This window comes from Stegostoma tigrinum, chromosome 11, assembly GCF_030684315.1.
Source record: "Stegostoma tigrinum isolate sSteTig4 chromosome 11, sSteTig4.hap1, whole genome shotgun sequence".
Classification (NCBI taxonomy): domain Eukaryota; kingdom Metazoa; phylum Chordata; class Chondrichthyes; order Orectolobiformes; family Stegostomatidae; genus Stegostoma; species Stegostoma tigrinum.
In genome coordinates this window covers 16,542,446-16,557,089 of record NC_081364.1, presented here as the reverse complement: position 1 = coordinate 16,557,089, position 14,644 = coordinate 16,542,446, and the positions used below count along the sequence as shown (strand labels likewise).

Genomic DNA, 14,644 nt, shown 5'->3' with positions numbered 1-14,644 from the left:
TGGCCATGCTAAATTGCCCGTAGTGTTCAGGGGTGTGTGGGTTATAGAGGGATGGGTCTGGTTGGGATGCTTCAAGGGGCAGTGTGGACTTGTTGGGCCGAAGGGCCTGTTTCCACACTGTAGGGAATCTAATCTAATCTAATCTATCTCCAGCCCATAGTTTGGATTTGTTTTCACTGCAAAGCAGGAGGTTGAGGGACAACCTGATAGAGGTTTATAAGATTGTGAATGGCATAGATAGAGTGGGAAGTATGAGGCTTTTTCCCAGGGTGGAGGGATCAATTACTATGAGACACAGGTTCAGGGAGTAATTTTAAAAAAATGTGAGGAAAGTTTTTTTACACGAAGGGTGATGAGTGCCTGGAATGCACTGCCAGAGGAGGTTTTGGAAGCAGACAGAATAGCAGCTTTCAAGAAGTACCTGGATGAATACATGAACAGGAAGGGAATAGAGTGATACGGAACTCCTGTAAATGAAGACAATTTTAGTGTGGAAGGGCAAAATGTGTCAGTTCGGGCTTGAAGGGCAGAAGGAGCTGTTCCTGTGCTGTATTGTTCTTTGTTTCTCTCTTCTTAAGAGAAGCAATTGATGAATACATCATTAAATATAGTGTGATTGTTGAAGCATTTGATTCCAACTAGGGTGTCAAAGGAAGGCTGTTGTAGGCTGGGGAAATTTCAGAATACACACCCAGAGCACAGCAGCAAATCTTTAATGCTCCAGTAAGAATTTCTCTTGGATGTCACCAAACTGGGATGCTGAAGGTGGTGACTGGGGTGCTGATCAAACAGGTCACTTTGTCCGTGATAATGGGAACTGCAGATGCTGGAGAATCCAAGATAACAAAATGTGAGGCTGGATGAACACAGCAGGCCAAGCAGCATCTCAGGAGCACAAAAGCTGACGTTTCGGGCCTAGACCCTTCATCAGAGAGGGGGATGGGGTGAGGGTTCTGGAATAAATAGGGAGAGAGGGGGAGCCGGACCGAAGATGGAGAGAAAAGAAGATAGGTGGAGAGAGTATAGCTGGGGAGGTAGGGAGGGGATAGGTCAGTCCAGGGAAGATGGACAGGTCAAGGAGGTGGGATGAGGTTAGTAGGTAGATGGGGGTGTGGCTTGGGGTGGGAGGAAGGGATGGGTGAGAGGAAGAACAGGTTGGGGAGGCAGAGACAGGTTGGACTGGTTTTGGGATGCAGTGGGTGGAGGGGAAGAGCTGGGCTGGTTGTGTGGTGCAGTGGGGGGAGGGAATGAACTGGGCTGGTTTTGGGATGCGGTGGGGGAAGGGGAGATTTTGAAACAGGTGAAGTCAACATTGATACCATTAGGCTGCAGGGTTCCCAGGCGGAATATGAGTTGCTGTTCCTGCAACCTTTGGGTGGCATCATTGTGGCAGTACAGGAGGCCCATGATGGACATGTCATCTAAAGAATGGGAGGTCCGTGTCAGGTTTCTTGACTGCTGTTGGAACTGAACCCTTCCCAGTGAGTGGAGAGTTTTCCAACACACTCTTGACTTGTGGACAGGCATTTGAGAGAGTTACTCACCGCAGAATTCCTAGCCTCTGACCTGCCTTGTATTTACAATATGTATTTGGTTGATCGAGTTCAATTTCTGGCCAATGGTTTTCTCTTCTTGGAGATGGTCATCGCTTAGCACTTGTGTGAAGTGACATAGTATAAGATGGAAGAAGAGGTGCTTACAGAACACAAATGGGGTAGGGGCTTGTGCGTGGGGGAAGAGATCTTGCGGCATTACAGCTTCTGCCTTGTTTTGTCAGATAATGACTTATACAGGGTAAAAACGAAGCAAACTGTAAATTGGTAGAAGTTAGGAAGAGTTGAGGGAGGTGATCAACGTAGTGGATGAAAAATGCTATACGTCAAGGTAGAATTAAGGTGATAAATGGGGATAGGATGAAAACAATATATTAATTGTGAAGGGAAAAAAAAACTGGCAAATCAAAGTGCAGAATGACTGTAACTGGTAGAACTGGTAAACTAAACTCATTATTTGGTTTCATCACAAGCCAAGCAAAGTGTAAGCGCCAATCAGGCAAGCCCCTCTACAGACTCCCTGAAGTTGGTACCTTATCAATTTCACTTGATGCCATTTCACAAATCCCTCCTTGGAGATAGGGTGACAATCAATTGGACAATAACACCCCTCAGAGCACCTTCAAGAAATCAATGGGAAAGTAGAGGATGCATTCACAACTATTGCTCTGTGCTCACAATATAGCAGGAAGCGGCTTCATCAGTTCCGAGCTGGCAATGCCATTACTGCAGGCCATTTTAAACGTGTTTGTGAAGCAGACGTCTGTAAATTCCAATTCAGAAATCTAAACAGAGATCTATCATATCAACCAGTGGCCAAGAAATAAAATAAAGATGAACACGAAGTGTCTTTTTTGGGGTGAAGTCATAAAATTTAAGGAAGGCTTTGCAGACTGACGAAATTATGGTCCATAGCTACAGAGCAAATTTCAAATTAGGTACTGGAGAGGGAATGTCAATTCTTTCTGGCACTGTGCAGCGGCTGAAGCTTGATTTTCGCTATTCACCAGCTATACACAGTTTTCACCTGCCCAAAACTTACTTGTAATATTTATACAGAAAGACATTTTTCTTTTGAGCAGCAAGTTGTTATAATGTGGAATGGATGGCTTAAAAGGTTAACGAAAGCAGCTTCAGTAGTTACTTTCCTGTTAATCCAACAATAAAATTGTGAAGTAATAGGGATAAAGAGCAATTGAATTGAATACCCGTTTCAAAAGTACAGGCATCATTCTCTCCCATATAATCATGGTGTTGTGAATCTTGGCTACAAGAACAGAGCTCTGTGTGTAGATTATGCACAATGGAAATTTGGATCTGGAGGCACCTCTCACAGAACCACTAAAATAATTGTCTGCCAGCAATGGTTTTAAAATGTAACCTTAAAAACAAAGGGGGACAGCAGAGAGAATTACAAAATGTGGCAGAATTTGAGATGCTACCTTTTAAAATTTTCAATTGTACAAGCAGGCTTGAGAAACAGATTCAAAACTTCTTTCAATTTCCTTTTAGCAATATGCAAATGTAAGTATATAGAATATATTTGCCTGCAAGCAGTCAAGGTTTTGATATTCATTTTATTAAAATTTTGTCTGGAGTAAAGCACTGGGGAGGATCTGTTGTGTTGGTGTTAGAAATTCAAAGGAATCATTGAGCATCCAACCTGAAAAGCTTCTGTTTCCTGTATCCCAAGTTCCCTGTTGTGTAAAACTATGTGAAATGTGTTTGAAAGCTATCCAGAAATGGAACAAATGGCCACATGTAATAAGTGGGTCACGCAATAATATATTCATTCACCCCCCCTGATTTCTCACTGTTCAAAGATTAATGCGTTTTAATTATTGGAAGCAATGAAAACTCCTTTTAATTTCATTTTTTACACAACTTGAAACAGTGTTCCATGATTATTAAAATTTATTTGAACAAAAGCAATTTCAGATATACCAAGGAACAACATGTTCCAGAAATATTACTTCAAAGCTACCATATTCAATGTTTGCTTGGGACCAGATACTAGGGACTAGATTCGATTTTTCAAACTCTTTCCCTGGTCTTAAAATATGCATTATGATAATTAATAGTGCAGAAGCTGCAGCCAATCTGCATGCACTTTTGATCCACTGCTAAATTGGTCAGGGTCTTAATATGGATGGTCCGGGGCGGGGGCTGCACTAAGTGAATGCAGAACTTGTTCAATAATGAAACGAGGCTGCTGTGCCCATTTTAAATCAAGGTGGCTGAATTTGTTCCTCCTCGTCAGAGCTTGCAAATTCCAACTCTCGATTTTAGATCGCAAGCTGCCTAGCCAAGTTCTAAAGGCTGATCAGAAAATGCTGGAAAACTGTTGGCATTGCAGTTTCTCCACAAAGCAGCTGCACAAGCTTGCTGCCAGCCCATCCACACTCCCCCAGCACGTGTTACCCATCCTTTTCAGGGAGGAATTTGTGAAAGCGGGCATCAAGTGAAAATGGGAAGGTATCAACAGAAGAGTGAGCCAGACAGATTGTCTGATTGGTGCTTGCACTTTGCTTAGCTTGCGATGGGAACCAAAAAATGAGTTTAGTTTGGTCTTTAGCTCTACCAGTTCCGGTCTTCCATTTCATAGATCCATTGGCCTCTTTTCCTTACATGAGGGTGCTGAACACCCATCCTCATATCTCCCCAACACATGACTTACAAGGGTCATCATGATTGTACTGAAAATGGCAGTGTTGTCATTCCCCTCTGTGACAGGGACTGCCCCACCTCAGAAAAAACTTTGTCAGCACCTCTTTCATGTATCTTCTGTTGGATAATTGAGATTAGATTTCTGTGTTCATAGGATTGCATCACCTCCTGTATATTTGAGGATGCCAATGTCTCATAGTGTGCTTTGCCATGACAACACCATTGCTCAATCAAACCTGATTGCATTCCTTGCTGGCTCATTAGAGTACCACAATGATGAGAATGCAGTATGGGTGCCTTTCTCCTCATTTCAAAAATTACAACTTACCCACACTAGTGAGGGACTCACAGCATGACAATTTTATGTGTATCAATTTTCTATCAGATAATTCTGCTGAATGCCAAGTTGGAGTTAACACTTAAAAATCTTTCCCAAAATTGTGTCTGCAAGTATTTGACATTGAATTGCAACTATTATAAATAGAACTGCAGCCGCGTCAGGGATCAGAAGCCCTATCCTCACACACACAGCGTGGCTGTGAGATGGTGGCTGTTTGTTGCATAATTACACTTGAAACTAATTTAGAACAGAAGTGATCATGAATTTTTCAGACATCGCAGAAGATGTGGAGCCAGATGATTGTTTCTTCTTTTCATTTTCTTCTGATGTTGTAGCGGAGATGTTACAGGGTGGGTGGTATAGCAGTTGGGGCCTACCCAATTCATGGCATGCATATTTCCTCTCAAAGCAACTTCATTTAGCAAGTGTGAGGCCCTGTTTAAAATGAAAGATTTTTGCAGATACAGCTCCTGCAGGCTATTTGCAGTCTCAGCTGATTGTGGAAAAACATTTCTTTTGGAGAATATTTAGAATAAATTTACAACATTTTCTTGCCCCCCGCCCCGGCCCCAATCCCATCTGGTGGCACGGTGGCTCAGTGGTCAGCACTGCAGATTCACATCGTCGGGGCCTGGGTTCGATTCCACCCTCCAGCAGCTGTCTGTGTGGAATTTGCACACTCTCGCCGTGTCTGCGTGGATTCCCTCCGGGTGCTCCAGTTTCCTCCCACAGTCCAAAAGATGTGCAGGTTGGGTCAATTGACCATGGGAATTGCAGAGTTAGTGGGTGGATCTGGGTGGGATGCTCTTCCAAGGGTCGGCGTAGACTTGGTAAGCCAAATGGCCTGCTTCCACAGTGTAGGGATTCTATGATCCCAGGTGTTAGTTACTTTTGCAAAACTCTTTTGCTGCTGGCATTTAATGCAATTTGGTGACTGTGGTTATTCAACTGTGGCCAAACATAAATGCGAAAAAGCACCAGAATAATTTGCGGGGACACAGCTCTGGAACTTGCATGCATGGAAACTTCAATGTGACCTGGATATGTGGAAGAAGGCCACACTTCCCTGCCTCCAGTTCACAAAACAGTTGCACCATCTGCTGCCAACTGAGCTGAAGACATCTGGAATGAGTGCTGCTCTTCCCAGCAAAGTTAAGGTCATCACAGCATGGCACGTTCATGCTAATGGATCAATCAAAGCAGCTAGAGTACTGTACCACCTCAGGCACTCTGCATTATTAAATACATGACAGATGCAGTGCTCGCAAGGAGCAGTATTTGATTAGGCACAGAGCTTTTGACCAGGCGATGGGCTTCCCTGAGGTATAAGATGTTTCACATGGCATCCATGCGGGCACAGGAGATCCTCATATCAGTTCTACAATCTACAATATTTATTGTCCAGGAAGTGGCCTTGAAGCCTTCATTAAACAGCCTTCGGTGTCTGCATCTTTAGAAGATAGATCAGAGCCCGGGAGGGCAAATAGCTTTTATGAGAACGATACTAACCATTGCTTCCTACACTATGCATTCTCCTACAGCAGGCAATATATTTGCTGTCTCACAGCCCCACCTACATTGGAACTTAGGGTCAGGAGTAGGTCATTCAACCGCTCAACCCATTCTGACATTCATTTATAGCTTTATTTGTTCATTTCTTAACTCTTCCATCTACCCTTTACAGTTCCACAACCTTTAATAACTGAAGTAACTGCACAGAGGCTGGTATCCTGTTACCAAGCCATTATTTACTTGTACATATACAGCACATGGGCCCTGACCAGCTAGCTCGGAGCCAGTCCCTCGAGTGAGGTGATTTTCTGACAGCCCTGTTTCTATCTAGCAGCCAGGGCTGTCTGATTGGCCCATGTTAACAGCCCCAATTGGGAATCTCATACTCAATGAGACCCACATAAATAACCTCATTCAAACTGTTAGAATAACCTTATGTCAATGGTTCTGGCCAGAAACAGTCTATTTGGTCCAACTAGACTCTGATGGTGTTTATGTACCACACAAACCTCTTCCCATCCTACTTCATCTCACTTTATTAGAAAAAACTTGGATTCCTTTTCAAAATCGTGTGCTTGTCTAGACTCTCCTTCAATGTCCCTATGTGTCAAATGTTTCAATGACTCCTTTTGGTATTATGTTCCACATCCTCACAATTCTTTAGGTAAAGGAGATTCTCCTAAGTCCTCTATTGGATTAATGAGTGGCTATCTTAAACTGAACCATAATACCCTAACAGCTGGGTCAATAACAATGGCGAAGCTGTCAGACCTCATGAATATTATTATGCTGAAGTTGGCAGGAACTTCTGGAGTCTTCACATGCACTGTTAAATTGGAAACTTCAGAAACTGTTTTAGTTGATTCTTTGATGCCCTACAGAGTGCACTGCTATAATTTGGCCTGTGTCCCAAGACTGCAAACAACTAGGAGTTGATTAATAAGTTCTGCATAAAAACCTGTGAAAAAGTTATGTCTTGATGACTGACGTGTTGGGTGTGCTTAATGTGCACCAAGCTTGTAATGATTCTACACTGAAATAGAAACAGCAAATGTTGGCAAGGCCCAGCAGGTCTGACAGTACACATGAAGAGGCAATGAAGTTCTAAGCCAGATTTTTACCGAGACAGGTACCCTCAGGAGTGCTTTCAAATTGGTGGTCAGGGCCTTATGCTAGGAGTCCTGATGCCATTCCCAAGCTTTCTGATTTTCAGGAGTATGCGGACTGGGTCAGGTCATGAGCCCATAGCCAGTGTACTGGGAAGATAGGGCTGACCTGGTCCCATGCAATTTTAAGACAGAAGGGATGGGGTTTTAGAGGATATCAGTTCATACTCCAGCTGCCTCTATAGCCAAGAGACTGCCCCAGCTCTCAAGGGCTGGGGCCTGTCTCAACTTCCAACTAGTGATGGTTTAACCCAAAGTTCACCACACCTCAGACAAGGGGCATGATTCTGAAGGTATAGCCAGGGGCCATGTCGGGAATATAGTGAACCATATTCTGCTTGAAGAAACGTTTTGAAGGGCCTCCTGATGCCCCCAGATATCAAGGTATTCCCACTTAACAACTGCTAGGGTCCCTTTTGCCAGCTTACGCTTTCCTTCCTATTGCCAAGGCCCATCTTGAGTCCCTATGCCAAGCTAAGGCACTTACATGACTTTTCACCGACTGTACCATAAAGAAAAACAAAAAACCCTATAATGATCATTGAATGATTAAGAAAAGCCTTAAAAAAGTGATTAATTTATAAATTTCCACTGTGTCAAAACCACAATATTTAAACAAAACTCTATTCACTGCAGCCTTATAACAGTGCTGAGGTTACCTTGAAGATCCCACCTCCTCATCCTTGCCCATTGCCTGAGGTGTGCTGACCCTCAGGTTAAACCACCAACAGTTGGAAGTTGAGACAGGCTCTGGCCCTTGACAGCTGGGGTAGTCTCTTGGCTATGGAGGCAGCTGGAGTACCAATGGCAATGAGGTGGCTTTTGCAGAGGTGATATTCTGGCTTCAGTCAGCATCAGCTGCCTCTTGCTTTGTGTTGCAACCTCAGGGAATGGTCTGCTGCCTGCAGAGTGTGGCAATGTCCTGTAGCCACTGAGAAAATCAAGAATCAGAGATAATGGGAACTGCAGATGCTGGAGAATTCCAAGATAATAAAATGTGAGGCTAGATGAACACAGCAGGCCAAGCAGCATCTCAGGAGCACAAAAGCTACCACACCTACGTCCGTGACACCACCCACGCCCTCCACCTCCTCCAGGACTTCCAATTCCCTGGCCCCCAACACCTCATATTCACCATGGACGTCCAGTCCCTGTACACCTGCATTCCGCATGGAGATGGCCTCAAGGCCCTCCGCTTCTTCCTGTCCCGCAGGCCCGACCAGTCCCCCTCCACCGACACTCTCATCCGCCTAGCTGAACTCGTCCTCACACTCAACAACTTCTCTTTTGACTCCTCCCACTTCCTACAGACTAAGGGGGTGGCCATGGGCACCCGCATGGGCCCCAGCTATGCCTGCCTCTATGTAGGTTACGTGGAACAGTCCCTCTTCCGCACCTACACAGGCCCCAAACCCCACCTCTTCCTCCGGTACATTGATGACTGTATCGGCGCCGCCTCTTGCTCCCCAGAGGAGCTCGAACAGTTCATCCACTTCACCAACACCTTCCACCCCAACCTTCAGTTCACCTGGGCCATCTCCAGCACATCCCTCACCTTCCTGGACCTCTCAGTCTCCATCTCAGGCAACCAGCTTGTAACTGATGTCCATTTCAAGCCCACCGACTCCCACAGCTACCTAGAATACACCTCCTCCCACCCACCCTCCTGCAAAAATTCCATCCCCTATTCCCAATTCCTCCGCCTCCGCCGCATCTGCTCCCATGATAAGACATTCCACTCCCGCACATCCCAGATGTCCAAGTTCTTTAAGGACCGCAACTTTCCCCCCACAGTGATCGAGAACGCCCTTGACCGCGTCTCCCGTATTTCCCGCAACACATCCCTCACACCCCGCCCCCGCCACAACCGCCCTAAGAGGATCCCCCTCGTTCTCACACACCACCCTACCAACCTCCAGATACAACGCATCATTCTCCGACACTTCCGCCATTTACAATCCGACCCCACCACCCAAGACATTTTTCCATCCCCTCCCCTGTCTGCTTTCCGGAGAGACCACTCTCTCCGTGACTCCCTTGTTCGCTCCACACTGCCCTCCAACCCCACCACACCCGGCACCTTCCCCTGCAACCGCAGGAAATGCTACACTTGTCCCCACACCTCCCCCCTCACCCCTATCCCAGGCCCCAGGATGACATTCCACATTAAGCAGAGGTTCACCTGCACATCTGCCAATGTGGTATACTGCATCCACTGTACCCGGTGCGGCTTCCTCTACATTGGGGAAACCAAGCGGAGACTTGGGGACCGCTTTGCAGAACACCTCCGCTCAGTTCGCAACAGACAACTGCACCTCCCAGTTGCAAACCATTTCCTCTCCCCCTCCCATTCTCTAGATGACATGTCCATCATGGGCCTCCTGCACTGCCACAATGATGCCACCCGAAGGTTGCAGGAACAGCAACTCATATTCCGCCTGGGCACCCTGCAGCCACATGGTATCAATGTGGACTTCACCAGTTTCAAAATCTCCCCTTCCCTACTGCATCCCTAAACCAGCCTAGTTCGTCCCCTCCCCCCACTGCACCACACAACCAGCCCAGCTCTTCCCCCCCACCCACTGCATCCCAAAACCAGTCCAAACTGTCTCTGCCTCCCTAACTGGCTCTTCCTCTCACCCATCCCTTCCTCCCACCCCAAGCCGCACCCCCAGCTACCTACTAACCTCATCCCACCTCCTTGACCTGTCCGTCTTCCCTGGACTGACCTATCCCCTCCCTACCTCCCCACCTATACTCTCTCCACCTATCTTCTTTACTCTCCATCTTCGGTCCGCCTGCCCCTCTCTCCCTATTTATTCCAATTCCCTCTCTCCATCCCCCTCTCTGATGAAGGGTCTAGGCCCGAAACGTCAGCTTTTGTGCTCCTGAGATGCTGCTTGGCCTGCTGTGTTCATCCAGCCTCACATTTTATTATCTGAGAAAATCAAGAAGCCTTGTTTGGGAGAAAAAAGTGCAATTTGTCCTAACTTTGCATGAATTATTTGTTTTTATAGTTTATGTAATTAAAATGGCATCAGTTTATCATGACTTATACACATTATACTGCACTTTTATAAATACATGTAACAATGAATTACTATTACATTATGTTATGGAATATTAATAAGAGAACAACCCAATGGGACTATAGTGACCTAACTTTACCTGTAAACATGCCAGTCACACAAGCATGTTAAAGTTTCAAGAGCTGAAAGCATGAGGCATTTGAAACTGCTAAAATCTGTTTAAACAAACATTAATGAAATTGATAGCAGAGATCAGAATACCAGAGTATTAAGACAGGGACTCTGATGTTTCAAAAGGATAATGGTTTTCAAGGCTGCCAACTAAGCCTTTTTTATATATTCATATATGTATGACTGACCCCCACCCTGCATCCCCCCCACCCACGCCCGAAGATTCGCCAGAGCAGTATTTCCAGAGATGGACTTGCAAAGTCATGTATTTTCCAGGCTCCAGACGCCTACCCCAGGATGAAAACCTGGCACTATATTCTGAGCTGAGTAGGCATCTTCTGCAGCACTACTTCTCCTCCAATGTCAACATCCAGCCCGAAGTTTTGAGTTGGATATAACTTTTCTGCAGAACACCTTCTTCTGAGGAGTCATGTTTTATTAGAAGCATTTTGCTGAATTTTACCAAACATCTGCAAAATGTCAATTCAGGGGAGTTTCTGGGTGGGTTTCTCTCCATGAGTCCTAGTGAGCTACCTCATACACTTTTACATGGCTCATCTCATTATGTGTACAACGTGCCTGTACAGCAATGACTCCCTCTGCCTTGCACTTGCTAGCAGTGGAAGTACTTATGAGGAAGGTCTTATGAGGAAAGGCTGAGGGACTTGAGGCTGTTTTCATTAGAAAGAAGGTTGAGAGGTGACTTAATTGAGACATATAAGATAATCAGATGGTTAGATAGGGTGGATAGGGAGAGCCTTTTTCCTAAGTTGGTGACGGCGGGCACAGGGGGGCATAGCTTTAAACTGAGGCGTGAAAGATATAGGACAGATGTCAGAGGTAGTTCCTTTACTCAGAGAGTAGTAAGGGAATGGAACGCTTTTGCCTGCAACAGTAGTAGATTCGCCAACTTTAAGTACATTTAAGTCGTCATTGGACAAGCATGTGGACATACATGGAATAGTGTAGGTTAGATGGGCTTCAGATTGGTATGGCAGGTCGGCACAACATCGAGGGCTGAAGGGCCTGTACTGTGCTGTAATGTTCTATCTATGTTCTATGTACTTGTCGTTTCCAGGACCTGACGGATTTCTTGTCCCATATTTAAACCCAAACCGTGCACCAAGTCAATCTCTGCCAGCCGTGATTAGACCTTCACAGTACACATAGAATCATAGAGGTTTGCAGCATGGAAACAGGCCTTTCAGCCCACTTGCCCATGCCGCACCATTTTCACAATTAGTCTAGTCCCATTTACCTGCGTTTGGTCCATATCCCTCCGTACATATCCCATCCACATACCTTTCCAAACGATCCTTAAATGATAAAATTGTACTTGCCTCGACCACTACCTTTGGCAGCCCGTGCCAGACACTCACACCCTCTGTGTGGAAAACATGCCCATCGGGACCTTTTTGTATCTCTCCCTTCTCATCTTGAACTTATCCCTTCTAGTTTTAAACTCACTTAGCACGTGGAAATGCTGTTAGTATCTACCTTATCTAAGCCTCTCATGATTTTATAGATTTCTATTAGGTCACTCTTCATTCTCCCACGCTCCTGGGAAAAAAGTCCCAGCCTATCCAGCTCTTCCTTATAACTGAAACCTCCCAGTCCTGGTAGCATCCTAGTAAATCTTTTCTGCACTCTTTCGAGTTTAATAATATCCTTTCTATAGTAGAGTGACCAGAACTGCATGCAGTACTCTAAATATGGCCTTAGATTCAAACAACATCTTCTGAGTGCACCTAGGTGGCATGGCAGATGTTTCATTGTAAATAGAAACTCACATTCATCAATTTATTGCCACTTTAACATATCACCTCTGCATAGATTGATTATTTGAGGCACTCTCGTCCTGGAGCTATGCCATAACAGGCTGAAGTGATTAACTGTACTACAATTAGCCTGAAATTTGCCACTATGCTGCCTGTTCGATGCCAATCTTCATGGATGTAGGTACAGGTGTTCGCTGCCTGTGCAAGATACCCCGAGATGTTGGGCATAGTAAGAACTGCAGATACTGGAGTCAGAGGTAACACTGTGCGAAGCTAGAGGAGCACAGCAGGCCAGGCAGCATCAGAGGAGCAGGAAAGTTGACATTTCAGGTCCGGTCCTGACCCAAAACATCAGCTTTCCTGCTCCACTGTGCTCCTCTAGCTCCATGATAATGGGAACTGCAGATGCTGGAGAATCTGAGATAACAAAGAGTGGAGCTGGATGAACACAGCAGGCCAAGCAGCATCTAAGGAGCACAAAAGCAAACGTTTCAGGCCTAGACCCTTCATCTGAAAAAGGCCTAGACCCTTTTTCTGATGAAGGGTCTAGGCCCAAAATGTCAGCTTTTGTGCTCCTAAGATGCTGCTTGGCCTGCTGTGTTCATCCAGCTCCACACTTTGTCCTCTAGCTCTGCACTGTGTTATCTAAGATGTTGGCCTAATGGAGCAAATGATGAGCTGATACGGGTAGGTACCTACTATGTCATTCATGTCAGGGATTGGCACCATGTACTCTTTCTCTCTCTCTCTCTCTTTCTCTCTCTCGCTCTCTCTCTGTCTCCCCTCCCCCACCCCGGACACAGCTTACGTGGGAGCATAAGAAATTGCGTATAAATGATGTAAGATTAGGCCCGAACGGGAAGTAAATGCATGAAAATGAACTGTCATTGCCCAACCATGAGATCCTAATTTTGTCATTCAAACCTTGGGTGTGAAATCAGACTTTTGTTGTTCAAAGACAAGAATCTCATTTTACCAATCTCACCATACAAGGGACTTGCCATTTCCCAATTATCAGGGTGCTTGGAACATTCAGCCTGTTAACTCCGCCCCTTTTTCCACAGATGCTGCCACACCTGCTCAGTATTTGCAGAACTTTCTGTTTTTATTTTAGATCTTCAGGATCCACAGTGTTTTATCTTTTTTTTATAATTGTTTAATTGAAGCCTTTGTTGGCAGATAGCCATGTTGTTATTAATTACATTGATCGTTCAGGGGAGTGCTGAAAGAGAGCTGTGTTTTCAGAAATGGTATGTTTTGAATGAGACTAAGACTTATCCTTGTATGTGTCCAATTGGGCATAACACATATAGTCAAGCAATTCAAAGAAGAGCAAGTGAGTCACCCTACAGCCTGTCCAACATTGCTCCTTCCTTCGATTAACAGCACCAAAGCTAAATTAAGTTTCCACTAATTAATTTGGAGTTCTTGGGACTTTGTTATGTCCAAATGTTACTTCAGCTGTGGCTCAGCTGGTAGCACTCTTGTCTCTGAGACATAGGTTCTCTATTCAAGTTTTAGCCTCGGGCTTGAACACAAAAATCAAGGCTGATGCTCCAATGCAGTACTTGAGGAAGTGCTGCACTGTTGAAAGTGCTACCTTTGGCATGAGACATTATATTAAACTTCATCTACCTGTAGAGGTGGCTGGGAGAAGTCCTATTGCCTTAATTCAGATAAGTCAATCCTGACCAATATTTTTCTCTCAATCAATATCAGGAAATCAAGTTAACCTGTCATTGTAAAGTTGCTGTTTGTGAGCAATTGATATGTGCAATTTGGCTGCCACATTTCCTACAAAAGTGATTACACTTCAAATGTGTTTGAAGAGGCTGCAAAGTGCTTTGCGATAGCTGGAGATCCTCTCCTTTCTCATTTTAAATTGATTGTCATATTTACTTGCATATTAATAGTGACTGTACTTTGAAGGCAATTAATTACATGCGAAGCCCTTTGTGATGTCTCCAGGAGAAGGGATAGCTTTTCAAAGACTGATGCTGGACATGTTAGATTGTTAAAATAATGAATTATTAATATTACTCCTACAATGAGCAAGAATCACCGAACCCATTGTAAGACTCCCAATTTATACCTCACCTGAAATAGCTGTTTCTTCAGGTCCTGGTGTAAAACTATAATTTCAACTGGGATCTCATACAAGATCACTGTTCCTTTTTTGTGAGGGGCCAATTAGATGGCAGACGAAGTACAGTCACAGAAGTACAGTAAATTAAATTCAGTTCCCTCAGGATTATTCTCAAAAAACTGAGGGTAAACAAATGATGATGAGTTTTGGCACAAGTCTGTCAGCCTGCCTGGGATTGGGGAATTCTCAGCAAAGGGAAAGGAACATAATTTCAACTCATTGGTCATTTGTAATGAGATAATATTGTGAAGTTAATGAGCTTTTCTCTCTTGTTTTTCTCTG

At 44.8% G+C, this 14,644-nt stretch overlaps 1 protein-coding gene across 3 annotated transcripts in view; it reads left to right on the top strand.

Annotated features, from left to right (window-relative positions):
* The window catches only part of LOC125460536 (copine-9-like), a 428,858-nt gene that overhangs the window by 349,945 nt on the left and 64,269 nt on the right, over positions 1–14,644 (top strand). The window lies entirely within an intron of this gene.